Source organism: Onychostoma macrolepis, chromosome 14 (assembly GCF_012432095.1).
Source record: "Onychostoma macrolepis isolate SWU-2019 chromosome 14, ASM1243209v1, whole genome shotgun sequence".
In the NCBI taxonomy this organism is placed as follows: domain Eukaryota; kingdom Metazoa; phylum Chordata; class Actinopteri; order Cypriniformes; family Cyprinidae; genus Onychostoma; species Onychostoma macrolepis.
Window position 1 is genome coordinate 12,592,916 of NC_081168.1, and position 26,298 is coordinate 12,619,213.

The 26,298-nt window shown below is 38.7% G+C and overlaps 1 protein-coding gene and 1 long non-coding RNA gene across 7 annotated transcripts in view; one reads left to right on the forward strand and one right to left on the reverse strand.

Moving 5' to 3' along the window:
• Positions 1 to 26,298, forward strand: part of diaph2 (diaphanous-related formin 2) — a 437,687-nt gene that overhangs the window by 215,929 nt on the left and 195,460 nt on the right. The gene's annotated exons all lie outside the window — the stretch shown is intronic.
• On the reverse strand, positions 3,430 to 5,639 carry LOC131553029 (uncharacterized). The gene is made up of 5 exons (XR_009274101.1): positions 5,187 to 5,639; positions 5,023 to 5,082; positions 4,860 to 4,927; positions 4,550 to 4,659; positions 3,430 to 4,075 (listed from the first exon to the last, which is right to left on the reverse strand). It is a non-coding gene; the product is annotated as an uncharacterized LOC131553029 (long non-coding RNA).

Consider the following 26,298-nt stretch of genomic DNA (forward strand, 5'->3'; position numbering starts at 1 on the left):
CAAAATCATACAGTCACTTTTGGAAAGAGTTCAAATATGCAGAAGATGCTGGAAAACCAAAGAATGTGCAGGAGCACTGTTTTTTGAAGAACAGCAGGCAGTTGAACTGCTCAGGACCAACAAGGGACTCATGAACATCTGTCACAAAATATAAAAACAGTCATGGAAATTACACACAGTATTAAAATTCAAGGGTGCGTAAATCGTGTGTATCTTAGGCCTTCAGTGGCAGTGGACACTTCCAGAAATAATCTGTCTTTGCCTTTACTTCTCCAACTAGCATACAAACAGGCCACCTGCCGGAGAAAAGTGATCAATCGTACTTTACAGCCACAAATATTTCATCATCCCTAACCCTGCCATTCATAGGACAGTGAGGTAGGCGTTTGTGGAAAAATAAAAATGTCCTGGAGTTCTGGATCATTTATTTTCAGATAGAGTGCAGTAATATGAAAGAGTGCTGAAAAAGTTTTCTTAGTAAATATCTAGGCATTTTCCCTCAGATAGTTTGGTGAAGAATCTTAGTAATGCCTGCTTGCAGTTAGATTTCTTCTGCTATGAGAGCCAAGTACTGAAACTTGGACTAATTTCCATCCTCTTGTGTGTGTCTCAGTCTGGTTCAGTCTGGGTTTGGTGTGTCTGGTGTCACGTAATCTAACCTTCTTCCGCTGTCTTTGATGTTCTAGCATCCATCAGGCCTAGCCACTGTAGCCAGGGAATGGCATGACCCATGGCGGTACAGTGACACCAGTCTGAATTGTTTCTCCACACCTTCCCTCCAAAGTCAGAGGGACTTTGTTGAAATTTTAATGTCTCTGACCTAGATTCGGCATTGAAACGGTGCGTGTATATGTGTGTGTGCGAAAGTGTGTTCGTGTGTAGGTGCGTGCGGGTGTGATGTATGCCAGTCTTTCTGCTGTCAGCTGAGGAAACAGAGCTTCGATTGATGGAGTGGATAAGAGCGAAAGACACTATGTGAACAAAAGCTCATGTCTTGTATTTTTTTTTTTTTCTCCATTGCTCATTTTTTATTGGAAAAGAAGCAGTGGGGGAAAAAAAAATACTATTGATAAATCCAAACATTTCTTTTGTTTCTTTTGAAGAGAGACATGCAATTTTTTTTATTTTTTTTACTTTTGCAGGATAATTTGTTTTGTATACACAAAACCCATTTTTAGAGGTACACTCTGTCTGTGAAACTTTGTTAGGTAAGCAAAAAGCAAAAAAAAGTTTGCCTTCCTCTGACTGTCATGTCACAGCCCAGCATACAAAATAACGCACAATTTTCCATGTTGACAATATAAAGACTAAACTATAGGTTTAATATGTCAGTTTTGTGTACTCCATATGCATTTGAATTTTTACCATTTAGATTGAGGACTTAAGGAAAAGAATTTTGTATTTTGTTTGTTTGTTTGTTTTAATAATATGAATAAGAATAACATATTTGTATTTAATTAATTAAATGGTAACACTTGACAGTAAGGTTTTATTTGTTAGCTATATTTCATGCATTAACTAACATTAACTGGAATAATAATAATAATCGTCGTCGTCGTCATCATCATCGTCATCATCGTCAAAATGCAATTATTATTTTACAAATGATCCTGCAAAAGAAACACAGTTTTTCTAACCCTCACTGTTTTCCTTTCAATAAAAGTGTAGAAATGGATTTGACATTAATGAATTAATATGAAGACTTGTTGCGATTTGTTATTTTGTTGCTGTTATTTTTTGTTGTGCTTGCTTTTAGCATCTGCTGTCTCGATCATTAGGGTCTACTTGACCACAGTCATAAGTCTTAGAGCTTCATAAGATACAAAAGTGGGCCCGTTCTAATTACTATACACCCTCTGTGCTCAGTGCTCTTCTCGGGTTAAAGGCCGGCCCATCGTCACAAACAAAGCATTGTGTAATTAATAAAGTTCCAGTCAGTTGCCCCTCGCTCCCTAGAGTGAGGACTAGGTGGTTGATGGTGAAAGAGTGACAGTGAGGCAAACTAGAGAAGAATAAGATTGGTCTTGAAGAATGAGGAAAGCCAGGATTCCTCATTGGTGATTAAAAATAACCTTTACCGCAGCAGAGAAGCTGTTAGCTTTGCCCTTTTATTCCAGCAAATGCCGTCTCTGACTAGCCTCTAATGATGCTACATTGCTTTCAAGGCAATTACACTAGCTACTCCCAGTCGATCCCAAAGCAATGGATGCAGGGATATTCTGGCCCCACGGAATGGGCACACTAGGCCTGAAGCCTCTTCCAGTCTCATTAGCCCATTAGCAACAAGAGCAGCAGTAGGCTGGGCCAGTAGGAAGGCGTGATGCATTGTGGGACCAGAGCCTTTTCACTCTGGTGGGACTGTGTTGTCCCTTGATGCTTGTACTGGGAAAATGTGTTTTACCTTCACAAATAAAAAAGGCCTACTTGCTTTGGCAGGACAGATGTTAGCCCACAGCTTTGGCTGGGATGCTGTTCGGTGGAGCAGCAGATAAACCAATTGCCGTTTCTGCATTTGTGGGAGGGCCAGGAGGAGCCGGTCTGGTTCCCGACATTGCCTACAATACTAAAAATACTTCTGTCTATCTGTCTGTCCTCCCCTCTTCACCTCTCATTTGTCAGGTTGGATGGGGGCAGACGTACATTTTCAGGTTTCGTCAGAAATATTTGATTGGGTTCAAGCCCAGGCTGTGGCCGCGCCACTCAAGGGCATTCACAGAGTTGTCTATAAGCCACTCTTGCTGTGCTTAGTGTCATTATCCTGTTGGAAGGTGAGCCTTCTGCCCTGTCTGAGGTTCTGAATGCTCTGGACTGGGTTTTCATTAAGGCTATCTCAATATTTTGGTGCATTGAGCTTTTCTTCCACTCTGACGGGTCCCTCAGTCCCTGCCGCTGAAAAACAGCCCGACAGCATGAGGCTGCTACCAGCACACTTTACTTTTGGGATGGTACTCTGCAGGTGATGAACAGTGCCTGGTTTCCTTCAAACATGATGCTTAGAATTGAAGTTCATCAGACCAGAGAATCTTGTTTCTCAGAGTCAGAGGGTCCTTTAGTTGCTTTTTTGTAAATTCCAAGTGTGTTTTCATGTGTCTTAACTGAAGAGAGGATTGAGTTTGGCCACACCTCCATAAAGCCCAGATCGGTAGAGTGTTGCAGTGATGTTTGTCCTTCTGTAGGTTTGTCCCATCTGCATATATGATCATGGAGCTCAACTAGAGTGACCATCAGGTTCTTGGTCACCACACTGACCAAAGCCCTTCTCCATCAGTTGCTCAGTTTGGCCAGGAGTCCAGCTCTTGGAAGAGTCCTGGTTGTTTCAACACAGCAAAAATATGTTGGGAGATTTGTCACCACGGGTGTTAAAATGATCACTTTCCGGGTGAACATACAGGTCCATCTTTGCTAGTGTTAAAACAACACTGTGTTAGTGTTTAATTTTAATCACTAAGGGTGTTAAGAAATTATTACTCTCAAGTATACACATTTAACACTTTATGGTGATTAATGTGTATTTATTTAATGTTGATTTAATGTTAATATTGTAAATACTTATTTTAAAATGGTAATGCAGATTAAAACATATACCTACACTGCAAATTTTAAAGAGTGAATTTAACTCCCTCAACTGGTGAACACTGCACCAATGTTCAGGTAAAAATATTAAAAAATAAACTCACAAAACAATACACTTTTACAATTATTAATTTTTAATTGAAACATTGTAAATCTTTTTCCCTGAGAAAAATGTTTTCACATTCAATGTTTTCAATGCATGTAAAGAACATGTTCTTACAACAATTAAAACATCATAATGTCAAAGCAAATCAGTGCAAAGGCACAAAATACATATTCTTATTTGGTCCATACTGTATGTACACTTAATGTCATGAGGTTTATAATGCTTACATTTATCAGCTTAAACAACAGCATGTTAATGTTAACTGAACAAAGTCTCTGCTACTGGTGTTTGGACCTCCTTGTAAAGAGTAGTTTTCAGCAAGACGAGATGTGTTTCCCTGCAGTTTTCAGCCAAGCAAGATACCCCACTCCCACTTGCAGCATCACAAAAGTGCTCCTGTAAAATAGGAGAAAAAACAAAAAGGATTATTTCACATCCATTTATCAGGTGAAATGTCAGGGACAAGTATCAATTACAATATAAGAATAGTTAACCCAAAACTGAAAATTCTGTCATCATTTATTTATACTCATGTGGTTCCACACCTGTAGGACCTTCTGTCTTCTGAGGAACACAAAAAATAGATATTTTGAATAATCAACAGAAGAAACTGTCATACATGGCATCTGTGGAAAGGCATGAGTATAAGTAAACATTTACTGTTCACTTATGGTTGGACTCCTCCTACCAAAATGAATGCACATAAATGGGACAGCACATAAAATAAATAATGCAAGCATACCAAAACTTAATTTTGATGCATTTTTTAAGAAACATTTTTAGAAGGAGATCAGACTCTTTATTATTGTTTAATAATCAAAAAATTAAGCATGACTATCAGTAATCTTAAAATATGCAATTGTGGCTTACCCGTGTCTGTGGTATGTGTAAGCTATTCTCGTCCCACTTAATGTATTGGTGGCTTCATACTCTTCAAGCACATCATCTTTCGATTTTTCTGTTAAGCCAGCATGAACCATCTGTAACAATATTAAAGGAACAGTTAACTTAAAATTGTAATTCCAAACCTATATGATTCACATTTGCTGAACACAAAACACGTTCATGCTTAAAAAAAAAAAAGATAATAAAGTGTCTAAAGTAGTTTATGGGACTCGTGCCATATTCCAAGACTTGTGAGGGCACAAAATCAATTTGAATGACGAACAATTTAACTCACTCAGTGTTTTCATCGAGAAGACCAACTTCCCTGTCCGCTCCGCATCTCCAGTGAAAGAAAATGTTTCTCTGAGAAAGGTTTAGAGCGCAAAACACATAAATATTGCTATTAATCAATATGTGATGTAATAAAATACAAATTTTAAATGAGGTAAAACACTTACTACTTATGTTTCCCCTGTTAAAAGCGACTTCCATGTCAATGCATAGCCATTAAAATGCATCTGTGAGAAACGTTTAGGCTCGTTTAGGCGCACAGCATAAAAATATCATCATAAAGTAATATTATTTTATGAAATACAAAATGTAAATGACGTTAAACACTTACTTTCGGTGTTTTCCATGATAAAACCAATTTCCCCGTATTCTCCGCATCATGAGTGGAGGAAAATATCTCTCTGAGAAAAAGTTTAGGAGTGAACATCACACAAATATCGCTATAAATCAATATGATGTTTTGAAATACATATAAATGAGATAAAACTTAACTTTCGGCGTTTCCCTTTTAAAAAGAAAGGTCCTCGTCTGGTCCGCCTCGCGAATGGAAGAAATGTCTTTAAAACACACACCTCATAAATATCGCTATAAAACGATATGATATTACAAAACACATATTGCGAATAAGATTAAACACTTGATTTCGCGGTTTTCCGTCCTCGGAAACTTCCTTCATTAAGGGTAACAGAGACTGCATGCTTCTGTGAAACTTCAATGAAGCAGATTTTTTTCTGAACTTTTCCTCAGATGTGTGGCTTGACGCAAACCTGTTTCTGAGCTCTACAGGCAGTTCCTTGCTTGGTTTTTGCTCTGATATGCATTTCTCAGCTGTTAGACCTATTATTAAGACGTGCATGCCTTTCCAAATCATACCCATTCAACTGAATTTGCCACAAGTTAACTTCACTTGAAGTGTACTAACACATACAAGCAATATGAATGCTCCTGAGCTAAGTTTCAACTGTCCCAGAAAAGGGTATGAACACTTATGCAATGAAATCGTTTTATTTTTAATAAATTTGCATAGATGTTAAAAACCTGTTTTTTGCTTTACAATCATGGTGTATGGAGTGTAGATTGATGTGAGGAAAAAAGTAATTTAAAGCGGTTTAACATAAGGCAGCAACAAAACAAAACGTGAAAAAAATGAAGGGGTATGAATACTTTTGCAAGGCTCTGTCTGTCTGTCCTATTACGGTGTTTATTTTGAATTAGCTTTTATTTTGAATTTATTAAAAAAAAATATTTATTTTATTTTATTTTACTTTATTTTTAGCTAGTTTTGTGCTTCTGTTTATGCTTTTTTAAAGGGATAGTTCACCCAAAAATGAAAATTCTGTCATTACTTTCTCACCATCATGCCGTTCCAAACCTGTAAGACCTTTGTTCATCTTCGGTACACAAATTAAGATATTTTTGATGCATTCCAAGGGCTATTTAATTCACATACGTAAACAACGTATGCTGTTCTGTCAGCAGCACCGTACACGGATACACTGTTTGCGTTGTTTACGCTTTGATTTGAACGTAAGCAGCATATCCGCGTACATATGTTGCATACATTGTTTACATATGTGATACTCTCTAAAATGGCGCTATAGGGTGACGCAGAGGTGACTAATTGTTGAATAAAGTCCTTATTTTTGTTTTCTTTGCTCACAAAAAGTATTCTCATAGCTTCGTAAAATTACGGTTGAACCACTGATGTCACATGGATTATTTTAACAATCTCCTTGCTACGTTTCTGGGCCTTGATCGTGTAAGGATCCTTGCTGTCTATGCATCAAACATATCTTAATTTGTGTTCCGAAGATGAACGAAGGTCTTATGGGTTAACGACATGAGGGTGAGTAATTAATAACAGAATTTTCATTTTTGGGTGAACTATCCCTTTAAATTCAGTCAGCTGCCAATGCAACATTTATAATATTAATTTATGTTTTTCATTTAATATTTGGTTATTTAATATTTTTATTTTTACTGCTGCCGCCACATTTGTTAGGCTGAAGAAAACCATCATCCGCACCAAAACAGAAATGGGTTGATTTTGACTCGTTATGTAAATGTATATGGTTTTCAGTTTAAATTAACATTATTAAAGCCTAATTACAGTGATGCGCTAAAATAATGTTGCTTGTGAGAAAGACACATCAATTATTCCTGTCATGTATTAATTATTTTCCTCTATTTTTAATAACACAGTCTTGTTTTTCGTTGTTTTGACATTTCTGGAGGCAGTCTAAGAGAACTTTGTCTGAGAACAACTTAAATTATTTTTATATGACACTCAGATAAGATGGTATAGATTTGCGTTCTTCGTGTGGTGAAATTCAAATTTCTCAAAAACTCAACAAATATGGCGTACCATACATGAGAAAATACACAGTATTTGTGCCCCAAAATCTGCTATGGGACTGATTTGCTCTGGAGAAATACAATCTTCTCAAGTCTCTACCACACTCAGGATTTTCATTTATCTTGTGTGGCTACTCTTTGCGCTTATCACCTTGACAACTGGAACTCCCACCCAGGCAGTTGCCGTCGACCAATTAGGAGTGCAGCGCTCTCGACTTTTTTCGCATATTTTGTTTGCTCTGTACTGTAAGATTTCACTCAGTGATTTCATGACAGCCTTGAGTACTGTTGTGTTTTCATCATACCAAGGTGTACAGATCGTGAGTGCAGGGTAATTTACCCCTTGAAAGTACATGGAATAGCAGCGCCAGCACTGATCTACAGTGACAGAGCAAGAGCCGCTGTTTGTGTCGAGGTATGCGAGTCGGTATATTAAAGAGCGTGTTTTTGAAATACAGCCCTCAGATGTTGCTGCCGCTATCTCGGAGGCGATGCCGCTCTGAATATCCTCTTTGGAGAAAAGTGCTGTAATTGAATTTAACATGAAGCAAGGTCAAAGTAAAGGGCCTTTTGAAAAGGAGCACTCTGCTCAGCTCTAATTTGTTGCCGGCAAAGCATTTGATTCTACGCTTTTCTTTTTTTTTCTTCTCTGCCACTGCTTCTTGGAAAGGTGTCTAAGAGAAGCACCTTAGACACTGCAAAAACCGCCTTGCCTTTTCCAACTTTGAGATGTGCTGAGCTTGGGGAGTCTGCCTGGCAAAAGTGGGCCAGTATCGGTGTCTTATGTGCGCTCATGCGAACATTAAAGCCATCTTCTGGTGTGAAGTTACATGCTCTGAAGTTTGTACAAGAGGTGTTCCTCAGCGTTCCTCTGTATCCTACGATCTTTCTTAGAGCTCCGGCGTGGGCCGCCCCTTCCCTAAGCAGACTCAAGCTAGCTATTTAAACATATATACACTATATAGAAGTGTTGTGATACAGGAACAAGATATTTTGCCATATCAGCAAACAAGCTCAGCCATGTTTATTGCTTTTGAGACACACCCTCTGTGGTGCTGTGGAGCATGATAATCAGCGGGCTTCAGTGAAGTAATGGGGTATTTATTGGAGTGTAGGGAGATGTAGCTTGGCTTGGCTTATCTGGAAGGATTTAAATGTGGCCATGCTGATACAATGTTAATCCTTTCTTATCAAGATCATTTTTATATTATCTGGTGCTTTAGATCTTTTTTGTGTTTTTAACATGATGCATATTTATTAAAATATTAAATAAAACATAATTAAACTAAACATGATTATACAAAATAGTTTGTAATTATTTTAAATTATTGTAAAATGTTTTAATATTGTTTATTTTTGTTGCTTTTTGAATTTATGTACAACAACAATACTAATAATAATAAAACAACAATAATAATATAAATTTGACAACTGTTCCAAAACAACAGATATACTGATCAATTTTGAGGCATTTGGATCAGAGCATTTTGACATTTTCTGGTTGTGAAACATCAGTGGAACATGTTCAAATAGTGATAAATTGCACCTGTTACTCATACTTGTGTGAACCTGAGAGGTACTGACTTTGTACATCGATTAAAATTAACCTTGACACCAGTTAAAAGTCATCGCAGAAACGACTCTGAAATGTGAAGTTAGTTCTGAGAAAAGGTCTTGCATCATTTGTTTACCGATACAACTTAGTTTGATGTTTTGTTTCTAATGAAAAGCAATTTGTGACAAAAAAGTGTCAAAATGTATCCAAATTCTTCTTGGTGCCAGTGTGCATGCCAGTGTATCATATCATTAAGATCTTAAGATCAGAATGTTCTTCTGCATGTCTTGAGTATTTGAGAGATATGCCTCTGTTCCCTCTCTGCTCTCGTCTTTTGCGACTCTTTCACTCCCCATCAGCGCTGCCATGACAGTCCAGCCTGGTTGGGCAGATGGCCTCTGAGGCTTTTTTTTTCCCTTTCACTTTAATCTGTCAAGATTTCATCACTCATTTATTCAACACCTGATGTATTGCCTCATTTGGAGAGGGGAAGTGGCTTGATTTCAGCATGCACAGTGCCATGGTGAACTTAGGTGACAGGGAGCTGTGCTCTTACCCCGGGGCAGTTCCAAGGCCCTGTCTGCCCATCTGCCACAGATCTCTGGCCAGAGAGAAGCAGGGCAACAGACTGAGATGGACTGTGTGCCCTCTGTCTCTGACAGAACATGGGCATGCTTAGAGTGGAGATGCAAAAGAGCCACCAAAGGACCAGTGTGCAATGATGATAACGTCTCACTTATGATGTGCTGGGAGATGTTTGATCCTCTATTCAAAATTCATAGGCATGTTTATAATTATTTGGCATAATTAACAAGCATGACCGTTGTGAAGTGAGGGCATGATGGATAGGTGTTCATTTAACATAATCTTTCCTGTCTGGAAACACTTGAAATGTCAGGGGAATACGCCATTTGTTTGTGTGGATTTGACACATGCATGGTTGGAGTTTTTATATGGCTTTGGCGTGGAGTTTTCTGAAGCCCAAACTTCATCCCATGATAGTTTGCGTTCTTAGGACATGTTCAAACTGTGGCAGGGAGAAACACAGATGCAAGATGTTGACATGCGGCACTTTTAAGCCTCGAATAGAAACCTACATGGCACTCAAGTCAGATGTCTTTGTTTGCTATCTCCCGTATCCCTGTCAGTCCCAATTTGCCTCAAGTTGTGGCAGCACTTTGTGCATTTTTCCTTTCTCATGCATGCAGTAATGCTCAAACTTACTGAAGATGTTAACACTTCCATCACACACTGTTGGACATGCCCTCAATCTCTCACACATACATCATCATCTTTTACCAGACCGAATGCATTAAGTTTAGTTTTACCTATCCAGTTCTTGACATTTATTACTGTGATTGATCGGCCTGAACTTGGGGTATGTTGTGCTCAGGTTTCACTTCTCACTTCTCTCTTTCCTGTTTTCCAGCCCCAGGGCCCAGGGACAGGGGCTGATACAGAAATAAACTGCTTGCAACTACATTAATCTCCTTCTTTATTGAAGTTGGAGTCAGAGTAATATCCCAGGGAAGGGTTTATAGCCTGCTAAAAGTCCTTTTGCAAATGCCCAGGAATAGTTGTGCAGTCATCAGCTCCAGGTGTGCCGTATTTACTCAACAAAATGCCCCTTTATGTTCAAACCAAAGAGAGTGGAGTCATCCCATGATCTCTATAAACTTCCCTAAAACTGATTTGTAGGCAATTCACACATGAAAAGAAAAGAAGCCAATTTACAACACTGCAGAGCTGATAGGAAACTCAATTACTGTTGTTTTTCTTTTTTTTTGTTTTTCTTTCTTGCTTGATCAATCAAAGATTGCATTCAGATGCAGATTGCTAGCAAACATATGGATTAACACACTCGCATATTCTGAATTTTAGTATTCCTGGTAACGAGAGCCATGAGATTTTATTTACTACAGTTTTTTTTTTTTAAATATACAAAGAAAAATTACATTTTAAGAAGTGCATGTTAAGTACATTCCATTTCCCACCCTTGCAGTTACAGTAAGAAGGGCCTTGAGCTTTCAAGCTTCAAAAAGGTAAAAAAAAGAAAAACACAAAAGACATTGATACAATTTGTGCATATTGTGCAGATTTGCCAGTTTGTGCTGTGAGATGTTACCCCACTCTTCTACCAAGACACTTATAAGTTCTTGAAAATGTCAGGGGGGCACATGGTTATATGTGGATTTGAAAAAAAAAATCTTTAAAATACAGTATCCTGAAAAAGGGACGTTTTATAACAGTATCCCGATGATACTAAAAAATAAAAATGAAAACACCACTTTAAAGCTCCAGTTGTAATTGGACTGGAAAGAGTGACAAGCAGTGTCACAATCTCTTCTTTTGTTTTTCATGGGTTTGGAATGACATGAGGGTGAGTAAGTAATGCCAGACATTTTCATGTTTGTGGAAACTACTTTAAGATGGTCAAAATAAGATAAAGTAAAAGTGGCATTATCATTACAAATTTGTTTCATGATTACATATTCATATGCTTAGATATATAGGCAGCGTTATCAGCATTACCTCGATTCTACTGTATTTCTTTCTCCTTCATGCTCTCTCTGACTCTGTTTTGACCTTTTCCAGAGATATCTTGTTCTGTATGTTTTGCAACACTGTTTACTTGTCTGTTCCAGCATGCTTAAATCTACAAGTTTTTGGATGAAAGCTTGCTTTACATACGGAAGAGGAAGACACAGTTTTTCTTTGGGTCAGTAGTTCACTGTAGAGGTCTTCATGGGTCCAAAAATTTGTATTTTATTTGAAAGTGGGACCCGAACCCGTGCAAACCTGAGAAATGCCTTAAATGTACTACCCGGACCCGACGCGGACACGACCATTATTTGAAAGTTGGACCCGAACCCGGCTGGGAAGACACAGACCCGACTGCACCCGATCGGCACATATTGCACAGCAAACTGCTATTAAGTCAATAAGTTTTATAATAAAATAAAAAATTCCCTTAGTACTGTTAGTAGCCTTCTCCCTGACTGCGATGCATACAATCCGCCTAGTCAATAAATTTCCATCCATGTTGGCTGTTCGTTCCTCTCTATTGCCGACTGAAAGAGCCTTCTTAATCCACTGATTATTGCTTTAAAAGTCTACATGCTGTCACGGTCAGTGACGGATGACTAATGCAACTTCGCATTTTTATTTTTTTCCTCCATCTCGAGTCAACTTCGACTGTTGCGTTTCCGCAGCAATAACGATACTTTTTGTTGGTTGTAATAAAGACTCGGAGCAATTATTTTGTAGCAAAAAACGGGCAGAACAAGAAGTACATTACACTTTACTGCGTGCATGTTCAATAACAGGGGCGTCTCTTCCTCAGTTGTTTCAGCTTTTAAAAATTTTTTTAAATCACTCATGAAGGAATCCATGATCACCGTCCGCGTGCAGTAGGCTACATTAACTCCGCCCGTGCTCTGCTTCTGGCGGCTGAGGTAACGCATGTTTTTTTTTTGTTTTTTTTTCACCTCCTTTCCCGCTCACAATTTTCTCATCCTAATTTTACAAACTGCAAGTTACAAAACACACGCATGCTAACTGACACTGATCACTGGCAGGTGCGGTGTTCTCCGATCGACTCGGGTATTACACACAATGTTAAACAGACCCGGGACCCGAAGTAATAGATTGGGACCTGACCCGGACCCGGCTGACCATTTAAAATATAGACACGAACCCGTACGGGACCCAGGTCTCGGGTCCTCCGTGAAGACCTCTAGTTCACTGTCTACATGCGTCTGTTATTGAAGACAGAGTAGGTTGCATATCTCTTATATACATTCTGACAATTGACATGAAGCTTTGATGATGTTGATGCTTGTCATCTCCATAATCAGCATGAGGCCTCACTTTGAGCTCTTTGTTTGTATCTTGTATTTGCAGAGCTATCTTTATGCACTGCTTTATACCAAATGACCCATAAAAAAAGCCAAAGCTAATGCATTCAGCCTCTCAGGATGTTTTTATATAAAGCCACAATCTGTAATGGGGAAACGGTCCTAATTTCTGCAGGCTATCCCGGTCCACGTGGATGCACACGCTCGTGCTTTACGGCACACATAAAAAGAGACAAAAAGCCTGTGCCTTATTTTAGCTAGCTTTTTATTGGTGGATCCTATGGGGCAGCTCTGTTTGAGTGTATAGGAATCTCCCAAAACCCTTTGCAGAACCATTAACAAACCCAGAGGGAGGGATTGCATTAGGACCACCACGTTGAGCTTGGGAGCCCAGGGCTCAAACACCACAGATGCTCCTGTTCCCCTGTGCTGGATCAAGAACGTATCATTTCATTTCTGTGCAAAGACTGGAATGCAAACATGTATGTGATCAAATAGAGCAGTACCTCGACATAATGGGTCTCGTACCAGTCGTCTTCATATTGCATCTTGGCAGGTATGACTACTGGGATTTCTTACCAGAGCTCTATTTATTATCCTCGTTTATATGCATGTGAGCTTTTAGGACCTATGCTAAGCTGAAATATGGTAGCAGATAAACATCGCTCTCAGTTTGTATGAACCATGACATGTTGGAGCCGTATGATGAAGAATCCTCTGAGGAGTAATAAAAGAGTAATAGCGAAGGCACAGGCTGTTGGGGTTTGCGCACTTCCTCTGACTGCTTTTAATCCTGTGAATAAGGATGCCAAGGGTCTGTCTACTCGCAATATGAGCGAGCGAGAGAGAGAGAACGATATCTGCTGTGCTCTGCTGTGATCCAAGCCTCATTGTACAACTCAAACATGGTCTAAATCGCTTCTAGAAATGTGATCTGACTTAGTTCCCCCGAGTGACTTTTCCCATCAAAATCGTCTTACTTATGCTAACATGCTTAGCATTGCTTCCTCCAAAATAGCTGCAGAAACAAGGTCTGTGCCAGCCTCTTAACACGTTTGAGAGGCATGAAGTGACATCCCCATTTTCAAAGTCAGGCCCACTGTGAGTCAACAGCTTTGTCAGATGGAAAAGAAAAAAAAAAAAAAGAAAAAAAAAACATGCCCAAGCTATTAACACATTAATAAATTGAGAAATACACTTTCAAGCACACACACATGTATTGGTGGGATATTGTATGAAATGTTCATACAAATATGCTGATTTGCTGTTTTGAGAAACATTTATTATGATCAGTGTTGAAACCAATTTTTGCAATTTTTGTTTGAGAACAAAGGTTTTGGAAAAAGACAGACAGACATACTTTAAATGCAGACCTTGAGCCAAAAACTCATTACCAAACACCAATGCCTTGCATACAGTCGTGTTAGACACTTCCAAAACTGTTGCAACATAGATGGAAATACATTTTTTAAATACATGAATTATGTTTCTGTATCATAGGATATGAATCAGAATGCAAACAATCTTAAATTCTTAAATTATAAATCTGCATTCCTAATAAATTTTTCATCTATTTTTTATTTATGTACAGTATGTAAAGGTCATTTTACATACTGTACATAAGTTTGGGGTACTTAACATAAGTTTTGGGGTACTTTATATAAGTTTGGGGTCAGCGTGGTTTTAGGTTGATACAAACCATCGTGTTTACAGAAGTATAGAGAGAAGACATCATCCCTCCTAGTGTGATGCAACATATACTTAGAACCTCAGCACTGCTGGAGATGACATTTAAGTTGTTTTGTATCCACTCTGGGGAAAAAAAAAAAGAAGGTAAACAGCAGTTTTTTGAAAGACCTCTTTACTAAATCTTTGCACACTGTGTTGGCGCCGAAGTCATTGTTTGGATTTCTCAGAGTTATTAGTATATGAATATCCTGCCTCTGATACAAGCTCTCCTCACTGGCATTTATTTCATTATTTAATCAGCAAGGTTTTATTGTGTAGTGGCACTAAACTGAGATTTGGAAACGAAAACTCATCAATTAGAAGTGCAGCTGAAATGGCACGATCCATCTACAGTACCAGCTGATGATCTTTTCTAGCGGCTGCTTTTGAATTTTCATCACATCCCTCAGTGACAGCAGAAATTAATTTCAGCAAAAAAGTTTTGCGGAGTATCTCAGGGGTCTTCTCATCGGAGAGCCGGTTGATGCTCAGCCAGAGATCTGTCTAATGTCTAAACTAGTGAAATGATCCATTCATTCCCTGAAGCCAAGAGTAAAAATCTGAGCGCCCTTTATGTTCTCTCTTTTCTGATATATATTAAGCCCAAATCATTCACAGCTGGAAAGGTTTTAATTTTGTTTTCATGATTAGGGCATTAGGGCCTCAAGCTAATGCACGTTATTATATCTATAAAGATTACTCTCTATCCGTGTGGTATCCGACTGCTTTTATTCTTCCCTCTGTATCCATTGACTCTTTCACATGGCTTTTCTGTAGATGATTTATCATAAGCCACAATGTCAGGAGAGAGATGGCCTGTGTATCCCAGCATGCTGTTCTTCCTCTGTAGCCTGAGGCGAGACCAGAGAGTGTCAGTGTCCACTGATGGGCTTTGCTGCAGGGAGAAGGTGGAGGGAATACCAATCCACCACACTGACTGTCTAAATCAGCAGGCCAGGTTTTGATGGACAGCGTGGAACAGAGCGCTAGGTCCCACGGTCCGCTCCCCTGGTAAAAGACTCTGTGTTGCCTCAGGACAAGTCCAAAGCTCATTGACCATGCCTTCCAGAACCACTATCCTCCTCTCTTTCACACCCTGCTGGCGATCTCCCTGGAAACGGTCAAGCCAGGCGCCAATGCAAATGTCCAACATGTTTGTGAAGACATTCATGATGCTGCAGTTACAGTAGTTTACTGCATAATGTTTCACCACATGTTCCATGATATGTACCGTAGAGGCTTTCTGACCTCTGACCTATTCCCTGTTTCCTTGCAATTCCCCTACCTGGCCAAGCATATCAAGGTTTGCTTCAGGCACAGCATTTTTCATTAAAATATTGTCAAGTAACGTTGCAACCTTGCAAACTACAATAAAATCAGAGAAGGACTTTAACTGTAAGTGACACGAGAATACTCAAAACACAGCGAACAATAACATTGTAATGTTCAAAATGTTCAGAGGATTTATGTTTCTTTTCTTGATGTTTGTTATTAATAAAATTTTATATAGCCCACGTTTTTATAAAGATTTTCTTTTTTAATTTACCACTTATGCATGTTGACAATAACATATATCTTCAACCTACGTTGTCTATGACAAAAAAAATTAAGATGATATGTTTTCAGTGGACTTTTTTAAAATGTGCTTTGCTTGAGAAAACAAAAATGTACAGTTACAGCATTTTTTTCTTTTGATTTAGTCGAGTTGGTTTTGCATCAAATGCAATGTGATATTTGGCAATTGAGATCTGACAGCACTACAATCCTGACGAGTCATAGCAACAGTATATATGCGCATGTATGTATGTATGTACAGTGGTGGCCAAAATTATTAGAAATGAACACATTTATTTATTATTTCTAGAATGTTACAATTTAGGAATGCGTGCTCATTTCCCCATCTTCCCCTTGTACATGCACTGCTGTATCCGGAATTTTATAGACATGCATTATATATTAATATCAAAACAGAGAGAGGGATCAAAGAGAATATCCTGTTGAACAGGTCTATATGTACACATGGTTGACCTATAGAAGAGCTCACTTTAATCTTTTTGCAGTGTACATGTGGCTGGGCTGCGGTTCATTCTGCCCGGCCCCTGACCCTGCTTGCCAAGGCAGATTGCAGGACACCCACTCCTGCTTGATGTAATTAGCTGCCCCCTGATATTTTATTCATGTTCACACTGGATCGTCATGGAAGTCCAAACCAATTGTGGTCTATGTGCATTTATGGGATGGCATTCATTGCTGTCATTGCAACCAGTGATGGAACAACAGGCCCGACCCCGCTGAAGGATATGCACCATCAGCGTATTAATTCTCATACACAGGCCGGGCCCCTCTGATAGATTTTCCTTCGAAACGGATTAAGCTTTCATTTCTTATGTCCAACTATGGACTTGAGTGGGGGAGATTGAGAGAGATAGAGTGGGCGAAAGAAAGAGAAAGAAAGCCTTTGTGCACTCACAATTAGTTACCTGTCAATCAATCTCAGCCTACCATTACTTTTAGACATACATGCTTTCTTTCCCAGTCTCCATGAGGCTTTTATTTTTTGCTGCAACTTATACTGGTACTAGCCGCTCAACAGACCCTGAGCTTTCTTTCTAACTCTTCCATTCATTCGATATACTTTCACTCAAACGCATAGAGAAGACAACACAGATCCACATAGATTTTTTTTTTTCACAGGCAACAACAAAAACCTGGTTTCTAAGACCTCCCAGTTTCGAGAAATATTTGCTAAATCTATAGTGACAGGCGTGACATTGACGAGAATGGCAGGTTGTCAGGCTTTGGCAGATATTTTGCTTGTTTGCTTTTCAAGGCGGCGAAAGCCGTAACTATACATATTAAAAGCTGATTTCTTATTTGCAGTGAAAAACTGTACACTGGGTTATTGGTTTTCAGTGCTCTGCATTGAGGCCAGCTGCTGCAGTAGGAATTGGAGGTAAGCTTTGTGGAGTGAGACATGAGAACTGGAAGTGGATTGAGCTAAAGTCGATGCTCTGGCATCTTTGCACAAAGCCTCAGCTCTTCTCAAACTTTTGGCCCTCCAGACAGAGAGAGATTAGAAGTAAATCTTTATTGTCCTCCTGAGAGGACTCACCAGTTTTGTTACACTGAATTAGATTCACAAATTTAATAGACAGCAACTAGGCATGATGTAAGAATTTGTTTTAAGTAAGGGTGGAAATTTATAGTGTGTTTCAAGTAGGGATGGGAATCATAAAGAATTTGATTCCTCTTAATGATTATGGGTCCTTTTGATGAAGAGATATTTGGGAAAAAAAGTCATGAATGAAAGAATCATGTTTACATGTGCTTTTTAATGGCTTTATTTTAATATTTTGTAAAAATCTACTGATAAAACTCAGAATGTTTATACAGTACAGTGAATTTTTAAGTTGTACTGTATGCATTATTTACATTTTTCAGACAACCACTCATAATCCAGACTGCATACTTTCATTTGTAGGTTTTGTGCTGTTTTTTCAGTAGCATTGTGTTGAATATTAATGCAGGAAATGCTGTATTTCAATATGACTTTCATCTGCATCTATGTTTATTGATTATTAATGTTTATCATTTTATTTTATATTTTATTTCCCTATTTACAAGGAACAAAAAAAAAAAAACATAATTTTCTTGATTGAGGAATTAATATGTTTTGCTGATGCAGTTATTCAAGAGCCAGTGCATTACTATGTGAGATCATTGTCTTTGTTTGTGACCATTTTATGTAGTTTTATCCCAGCACTACTGAAAGGAAACAAAGAGAGACTGCATGGAGCTGCACTCTTGACCTCTGAAATGACACTCCGTAATGTGTCAGGATGCGTCTAGGCAATTGTAGCACATAAAATGATTTGGCGCTGGTGGGATCGGCGGGATGGGGGAGTGTAACCGCTTCAGGATTTATCTGGGTGTTGTGAAGCGCCAATAAAAACAGTTGCCCCCTTTTATTTTGCAGTTAGTATGTGTCACAGAAACCGCTGTGCAAATATTGGCTATCCCTCGCACCTGCTGCCATGACGAGCTCCTCCTCCCCTCTGCCGGCCTATTGATAGTCTCTTCATTTTTCACTTCACAAAAGAAAAGCGGCCACACAATAGGGCCGCATTCCAGTAGCGCCCTGCCAGTCTCTACCGCCCATGCCGTGGGTAAACACAGGAGGGGTTTACCGGCCACAGGGTCTGCCCCTGTTTACATGAGGACCTAAGTTGCAAAAGCAGCACCGGGATTACTGGACTATCTAGACGGTGCTCACGCCACAGCAACCATATAACCCCCACCCCAGGGTCGTCTCTTCCCTCTCATTACCATATTTAGAGTTCCCCAGCCGCACCGGAGAATGCTGTGAATGGGATTAAGTCAAGCGTCCCTTTCACTGTCTCGGCCGCATTCTCACATTAATTCATGCACTCATTTGTCCCTCTTCACCAACTTTAAATCCTGTTAATTCTTGGTTTCCCATCCATATCAATTTCCCTTGCAGCATCAGCTGTTTTCTAGAGGGTTAAGGTAGATGAAAAAGCAAAATAAAACAAAATGTGGAGATTTACTTCACAAAATAACATTTACTCACTGTCATGTTATTTCAAACCTGAAACTTTATTCTGCCTTGAAACACAAAGGGACTGAAGGCGAAATGGTGTCTTCAGTCACTTTAGTCACAGAAAAAAATCCCAAAACTGTACAACGACATTTCTTTTGTAGCACACAAAAGATGAAGTCAATGGCAGAATGTTCATTTTTGTGTGAGAAATTGTAATTTTATACACTGGACCACAAGCCAGACAGATTTAAGTTGTTATTGTCTGATTTCATGATGAACTAGAGACCAAATGATTTTGTACAAATTCAGATTTGTAATTGTTTTTGCTATTCCTTAAATCTCAATAAATGCACATTACTGCAGAGCCTCTGAGGTCTACTTTTACTTGAAGTTCTTCTTGACCTCAGAACATTCTCCTCTGACCTGTCCTGACAGGAACAGATGAGTGTTTGATGAAGAGGCCCACCTTATCAAAGCCTAACAGCATGCCTTTGTAGGAAACATCCTGAAACGTTAAAAAATGTTGACATTAGGCTTGCTGAGGAAAGAGAGATGAATTAACATGACAGGGGTAACCTGAAATGTGTTAATCTATCCGACACTGTGTGTCATGCAGTGAAAAGTAGCTTGCGGAAAGTTTGGGAAGGAAGAGTGTGTTACTCAGTTCTGCATGAAAACACTTTCCTTAAAGGAATAGTTCACCTAAAACTCACACTAATTATTTTATTTTATTTTATTTTACTTAATTTTTTAATTACATTTTATTTTATATTTATTTATTTATTTTATTCTTTTATTAAATTGTAGTACACAGAACATATAAACTACTTTTGTGGTAAACCCAATGCAGCTAGTTGTACACTTTTCTGTCTTTGATTCAGTGATATCTCTTTCTCTGCTGTGGTATGACACCAATGACTCTTTTTTTCTACCATAACAAAAGACTTGCATCTCTCTGTGTAGCTGTTCATCTCACAGTTTGTGTAAATTGAAGTGCGTTTTCAAGAGGTTTTTTGTTGTTGTTGTTGTGAGATCAATAAGCACTACTTATTTTTCTGATGGTCATTTTTGTGAGCTATCTGTACATTACCAAGGCTTCACTGAAATGTGATTTATTCAAGGCAGTAATAGAGTCCTATGATGCTAATAAACACCCATGTCACATTATCTGTCCTCTCAGTAAAGGCTTTCAGTTAGGGATGCTCCGATCAGGATTTTTGCAGTTGATACCGAGTACCGCTTTCTTGTCATGGTGATCAGCCGATACCGATGCCGATTCTGATGCTTCGAGCTTTATATAACATATGTAATAATGTTATATAAATAATCACAAAAATTATTCCTCATACAGTGAACATTTTGATATGCCTTTAAAATTTATAAGGTTTATGCATAACATTGTATATCAGGATACTTAATATAAGACAAAAATAAATACAAACAAAATGGAGCAGTCTGATGCAACCCACAAGGTTTATTTAAACATTATCCAATAGTAAACTTTGAAGGAAAAAACAAACATTTAATCTCCTATAATTGAGAAGTCTGATTGCATTGTCCAATACAAGTCTGAGCAGGACAAAATTAATAATAATAAAAAAAAAAAAAAAAAAAAAAACATTTAAACTCCTAAAAGAACTAACTTGAGTAGTTTGATACAACTCCAATGTTGTCCAAATAAATAGAACATTGGAGAAGTCTGATGTAACTCATAAGGTTTAATACTGTCCAATATAAGACTGAAGAGGAAAAAAGAAATAGAAACATTTAAACTAGTACTGAAAGACCAAAACGGAGTATATCACGGTTATATCCACGGGTATTGCGGATAATCCGTGGGTCGGGTAAAAAAATTAATTCTGATTATCTGATTATTATGGATAAAATAAATCATAAATCATGCAAATATTAACTACATTTTTCAGCAGGCAGACGCTTTCATTTGTGTGTGCGTGTGTGTGTGTGTTCACTTGATTGGAAAGCTGCAGTGACAGAAACGGTGACATTACAGATAAAGTTCGAAAGGAGTAAAGCCTGTGTTAATGCTATTGAGTAGGCTAATATGGCCAAAGAAGATAATTTGTTTTATAAATATATGTTCATTTAAAAGCAGCCCACAATCAGCGTATTATGTTACCGTTACCCCTTACGTCTCCGACGAGGTTTTGTTCCGTCCTCCACACAGTGCCAACTCACAAACCGCTGCAGAAACATGCCGCGGCTGGCTGGTATAAACACCAGCACTGACTAGAGACAGTGCCCGTGGAGCCGTAACGCGCTGCGGACGTGTGCAGTGATGCGCAGATCAGCTCTAACGACACTGAATCTGCTGTTAAAAAAAAAAAAACATCAATTCATCATATCATCATGCAAAACATACACAACAACAAATAGTGACTTTTTTTCATTGTTTTTCGAAACGTCATAGCATTTCCACACCAGCGATGACATGACTGCGTTGCCAAATCATTTATGTCCCCACGCATCATGTACGTCCGCAGCGCGTTGATGTCATCAAATTGCGATCGGTTTGTGAGATCGGCCAAGTGTAGTGAGTACCGATCGAGTCATACAATGTGATTATCGGCCGATACCGATCTCCAGCCGATCGATTGGAGCATCCCTACTTTCAGTCCATCTTTATTTGTCCTTCTAGGGTGAATTTCTATACCAAAGGCCATTTAGAAATGAAAAAAAAGCTAATTCTGGATTTTTCATCACTGTTGTATTACTTATTTTTATTAAATTAAAGAAATAAAATATAATAAATTTTTTGGGCAGTCTTTATACACACAAAAGTTGTTTAGTATTATGAGATTCATTAAATTAAGATTTAAATAGGTGCTGCAAATGACAATATTTCTTGATACTGTAAATACTACAGTCTTTTTATTTTCTTTCTCGCCTGATGTTATATTTTGTAATCCTTGAAAGATGTTTAAGGCCACCACACACCCATAGACGATTACCTCTCTCTCCGCCGCACCGCAAAACAAAGCAGCGCTTGTGCTCCAGCAACATCAATTAATTGGCCACAAATCTCCCCCTAAAATAAGCCATTAAGGAGGCAAATTGCTTTAAGTTTATATAATTAATTAATAAAGTGAGTGATGAAATGGAGACTTATCAAACAAGCTCGGCTCCCATTAAAGAGGGCTCTCACTAGGCTAGCTTATTAAATTTGGTCCCGAAACAGTGTTTACAGCGTCATGAAAAAGCCATAGAAATGCAGAGGCATTGAGGAAAAGAAATGAGTTTGTATAATTAGGGACTATTAGGAGCTTTTAATCCAACAGAGAGAGGGCGGGATGTGTGTGTTGTGCACCGGGGTGAGCTTTAAAGGTAGTATTGCCCGCCACTTGTTTTTTCCTGAAGGGAACCATTGTGAACCCAAAAGCACACGTCTAATAAAGACACTGTCCCTCTTACCTCACAAAAAAGGCAAAGAAATCTGCTCCTGGAAATTGCTTTGCACCCTCCCAGGCTTGATCCTGAAGCTAACAGGCCGTATTGTGGAAACGTCAGCTCTGCGCTGTGAGATTTTCATATAGAGTACGGCTTCCTGCCCTCTGGCTGACGTCTCTTCAGAAGGAACGTTGACATTTGCTCTTGAACGATTATTGACGTCGTACCTTCATCCAAAGAGCCAGAGGTTCGCTGTGGGTCTTGTCAGGACATCACATCCTTAATAGTTAATTAAACCCCACCCCAGCCTCCCTCACATTCCCTCTCTCGGATGGACAGAAATGAAATAGACAGCTCCTCTGGTGCTTCGTTTTTACCGTGGAGTTGGAAGGAAAGTTTCTCTAAGTGTCTCATCAGAATTACATCTGCATAGCTCCCATATGCCAAGTTTACAGGAAATCTAAAGTGGAGCTCATGCATACAGTTAAGAGCTTATTATCCTTCGCTGCTAATCTGGGCATTTCTATGCTGGAGGCAGATGCCATGCTCTGATATGGAGTGGATTAAGTTCAGCGTCTAATAGCCAATTTTACTGTTGTGTCTTCCACTGACTGCCAACTCCCCTCTCTGCCCCCGACCGCTCCATCCGCCTTTCTTCCCCTCGCCTAATTGAAGCTTTCGAGTGAACAATTTTGCCCTCACAAATAGTTTCATCCCTGCAGCGTAAGAGCGTAGTTTAGACCTTCATCAGACCAGAATCTTATAATTAGAGGCAAAACTCGAGCGAAAGCAGTGATGGAAGGAGAGGCTCTGGCATAGTAGAGGTGAGTGGATTTGTGGTTTGTGTGAGTGTGTAGTATGAATAAGAATTTGTATCTGGCCAGACGCAGTGATATTTTTAGGAACAGACTGATGTCATCTCGTGTCTGGCTGGTCCTTAGAGAACAGTAGCGTCTGTAAATGGAGTGAGGTTGCTTCTCGTGGGTTCGAGCGAATGAGAAAACGAGTGAGAAAGCACAAGGGAGGTGTTCACTTTGAATCTCTTTCCATTATTCCCTCGCTCTTCTGTCTGCTGTCTTTTAAAGGGATAGTTGAGGCAAAAATTAAAATTCTGTCATCATTTGCATTCCCTCATGTTGTTCCAACATCTGTATGGCTTTGTTTTTTCTCCTATAAACCATACAAATGAGATATTTGCTTTTTTGTTGGTTTTTGTGCTATTACAATGATTAGCAACTGGACCCTTAAAATTGACTCAAATGCTAAATGATACAAATAGAAAAACAACTGTTGCTTTAATATTTTTTGTCAAATTATTAATAGTAATTTACAGTTCCAACTCCAAATTCTCTTGAAATTTCACAGTGCTACTTTGCAGGAGGTGTTGAAGATTTGAAATTAGGTGAGACACTGTGAGATCCTTGTTCTCTGTCACGTTTTTTTATTTATTTTTTTTTTTGGCGGAAGATTGCCAAAGACACCCTGGGGTTTGCAAACGTTTTCATACGTCTTGAACACTGATTACATCTCAAGTAACTGGAGTAAGCAGCTGAGTGTCCTCTGGATCTTTAAGCATCATGTCATCTTCCATTGAGAGCCTGTGCATTGCACTGGAATGAGGGGGTGATTTGTTGTCATTTCAGTAAAGCGTTCGCTATTTTCATTTCTAGGGTCCAGGTACATAAACAGAAATGTGCGCTTGGTGCTTCAGTCTCTCTATAATCATTACGTGTTTTTATTTCCTAGCCGTCAGAAGATGGCATTTGGTGGCACATCCTGAAATGCGAATGATGCTGCATATGTCGACGGCCATGTGCCATTAGTCTGACATTCTAAATGGAAACCGGTTGGCCTTTGTAAGAAGAACGGAAAGGAGAGAGAGGCGAGTGTTGAAGAGATATACAATGATCTTCACTGTAGGACTGCAGCTGCTGGGTAGCAATAATGATACACTCTCCACGACACACTGTAATAGCTTAAGCTGGATTGACATGAGGAAGATTGTACCGTTTAAATAGATGCTTTGTGCACCGTGCTTTGCTTGTCTGTATAAGCAAGCTTTCACGATGCTCTCCTGTTGTGCATGGAATTCGATTTCTTCAAGGTGTCAGAAAACGCCACTCTTTTGTTAGCTGGTGTTCTGATGTTCTGCTGCAGTGTTTCCCAAAACTTTTGGCATGTTTGCCAACACGGCTCCAACAGTAAGGCTCAAGTGGCACTCGTATCAAGTAATATTTGTAATATATGTAAATATATTTGTAAAATACAGTTTGTGTGTGTATTTATTGTATATATATAAAATACGATATATAATACATTCATTAATTTATTCAAATACTATATATAATACATAAATGTATTTATTAGAAATGTTATTTTTATTGATGTATTCATTTAAACATTTTTTGTAATATATACAGTATTACATATTTACACACGGAATTCGAATCTGTTCATATAATTTTGTACACCCTTAAAGTTTTTGTATGTGTACCCCTGCTTGGGAAAGTTTTAGTGGATGTTGATTCGAGTAGATTACACGTACAGGATGTTTCATACAGTGGGCTTGTACAGCACAGATTAATTCAGTGTGGCATGGGGGAATTGTAAGTTATGAAACATGTTTGTGTGGAACTCTGAATGGTGCTATGGGGAACCGTGTTATCCTCTTTCCTGGGGGAGCAGACAGCAGCTGCTACTGTGCCCAGTGTTTGTAATTACTGTGCTTTAACTGCATAATCTAAAGTGGACTGGACTGAAACTGTGCCCATGTTCATTCCTATTAGCTCACAATTGTATTGCTATTGAATTTCTTTCATTTCTTTTTTTTCTTTTTTTTTTTTATTTTTCCCCTCTGCAACATGCCTCATTGTGCCAAACATATTGCATATACTGGCAAAATGAGGCACACTCGCTTTGGCTAATTCAGCCCTGTTAACAGCTCATGGAGGAGATGTTCCTAATCAAAACTGTGAACTGCATTCATTAATGTGAGGAATACTGTGTGAACTTTGAGAGTGAAATATTACATAGATGATTTTGAGATCTAATCTGTTTATGATGTTACTTATGGGAGGAATTATATCCAGAAATACACTTTTCCTTTGCAGTCAGTGACCCTTAAGACAATATTGGCTTGGTTTTGTTGTTGAAGTGAATAGCAGTGTCATTTAATATAAAAAGTACTAAGCAATTTTATTTTCTTCAAATAAAAATCCTTTATAATCACACAGTTTGCATGCAATACCAAAGGGACACTTTCATAACACACAAATTTGAATGCGACTGCTGATCTGATTATCAGTGCATAGGGAAGAGAAATGGCCTAACAAAACCCTTCTCTTCTCATGCAGTTCAACTCAGACTAAATCCTTCACTGATCATGGAATGGAGCATTAACATAATCTCATCAATTCTAGAGCACTTGAAATGTGCCATATAAATAAGTAATTATTCCATAGTACAGTATCATAGTGAGACAGTCATTGTGGCTTCATCTTGACACCTAATTTGCTGTATATGGTTTGTATGACTAGATTTAGTTATTAATGTGCAAGGAAATGCCTGCGGACATTTTGTGGCATCTCATACCTTGTCCTTGACTGTAATGAGGAGAAAGCAAGGTGTCTGGGTTTTTTTTTTTTCTTCTTTTGTTTCTTTTAAGTTTACTGGGAAACACATTAAATGAGAGCCCCAAGTCACAATAACCCTGATAGTGGTAACAATTGAGTCTCCATAGGAAGGTTACAGCCTGAAACCTTGAATGCGCTGGGGAAAAAAAGGCGAAGGAGAAATGCATGGCATATTGGACAGCTCAGATATTAAATTAGCTCAATAACACTGAGGCTAAACATAAATCATATGATTCGAGCACAGTCTAGAAGGGTCACATGGCTAATTTGGGTTGAGATTTGGATACGAACAGGGAACGTTCAGAAATGACATCTGTTTAAAGTCCTCATCCCGTGATGTAGACCTCAGC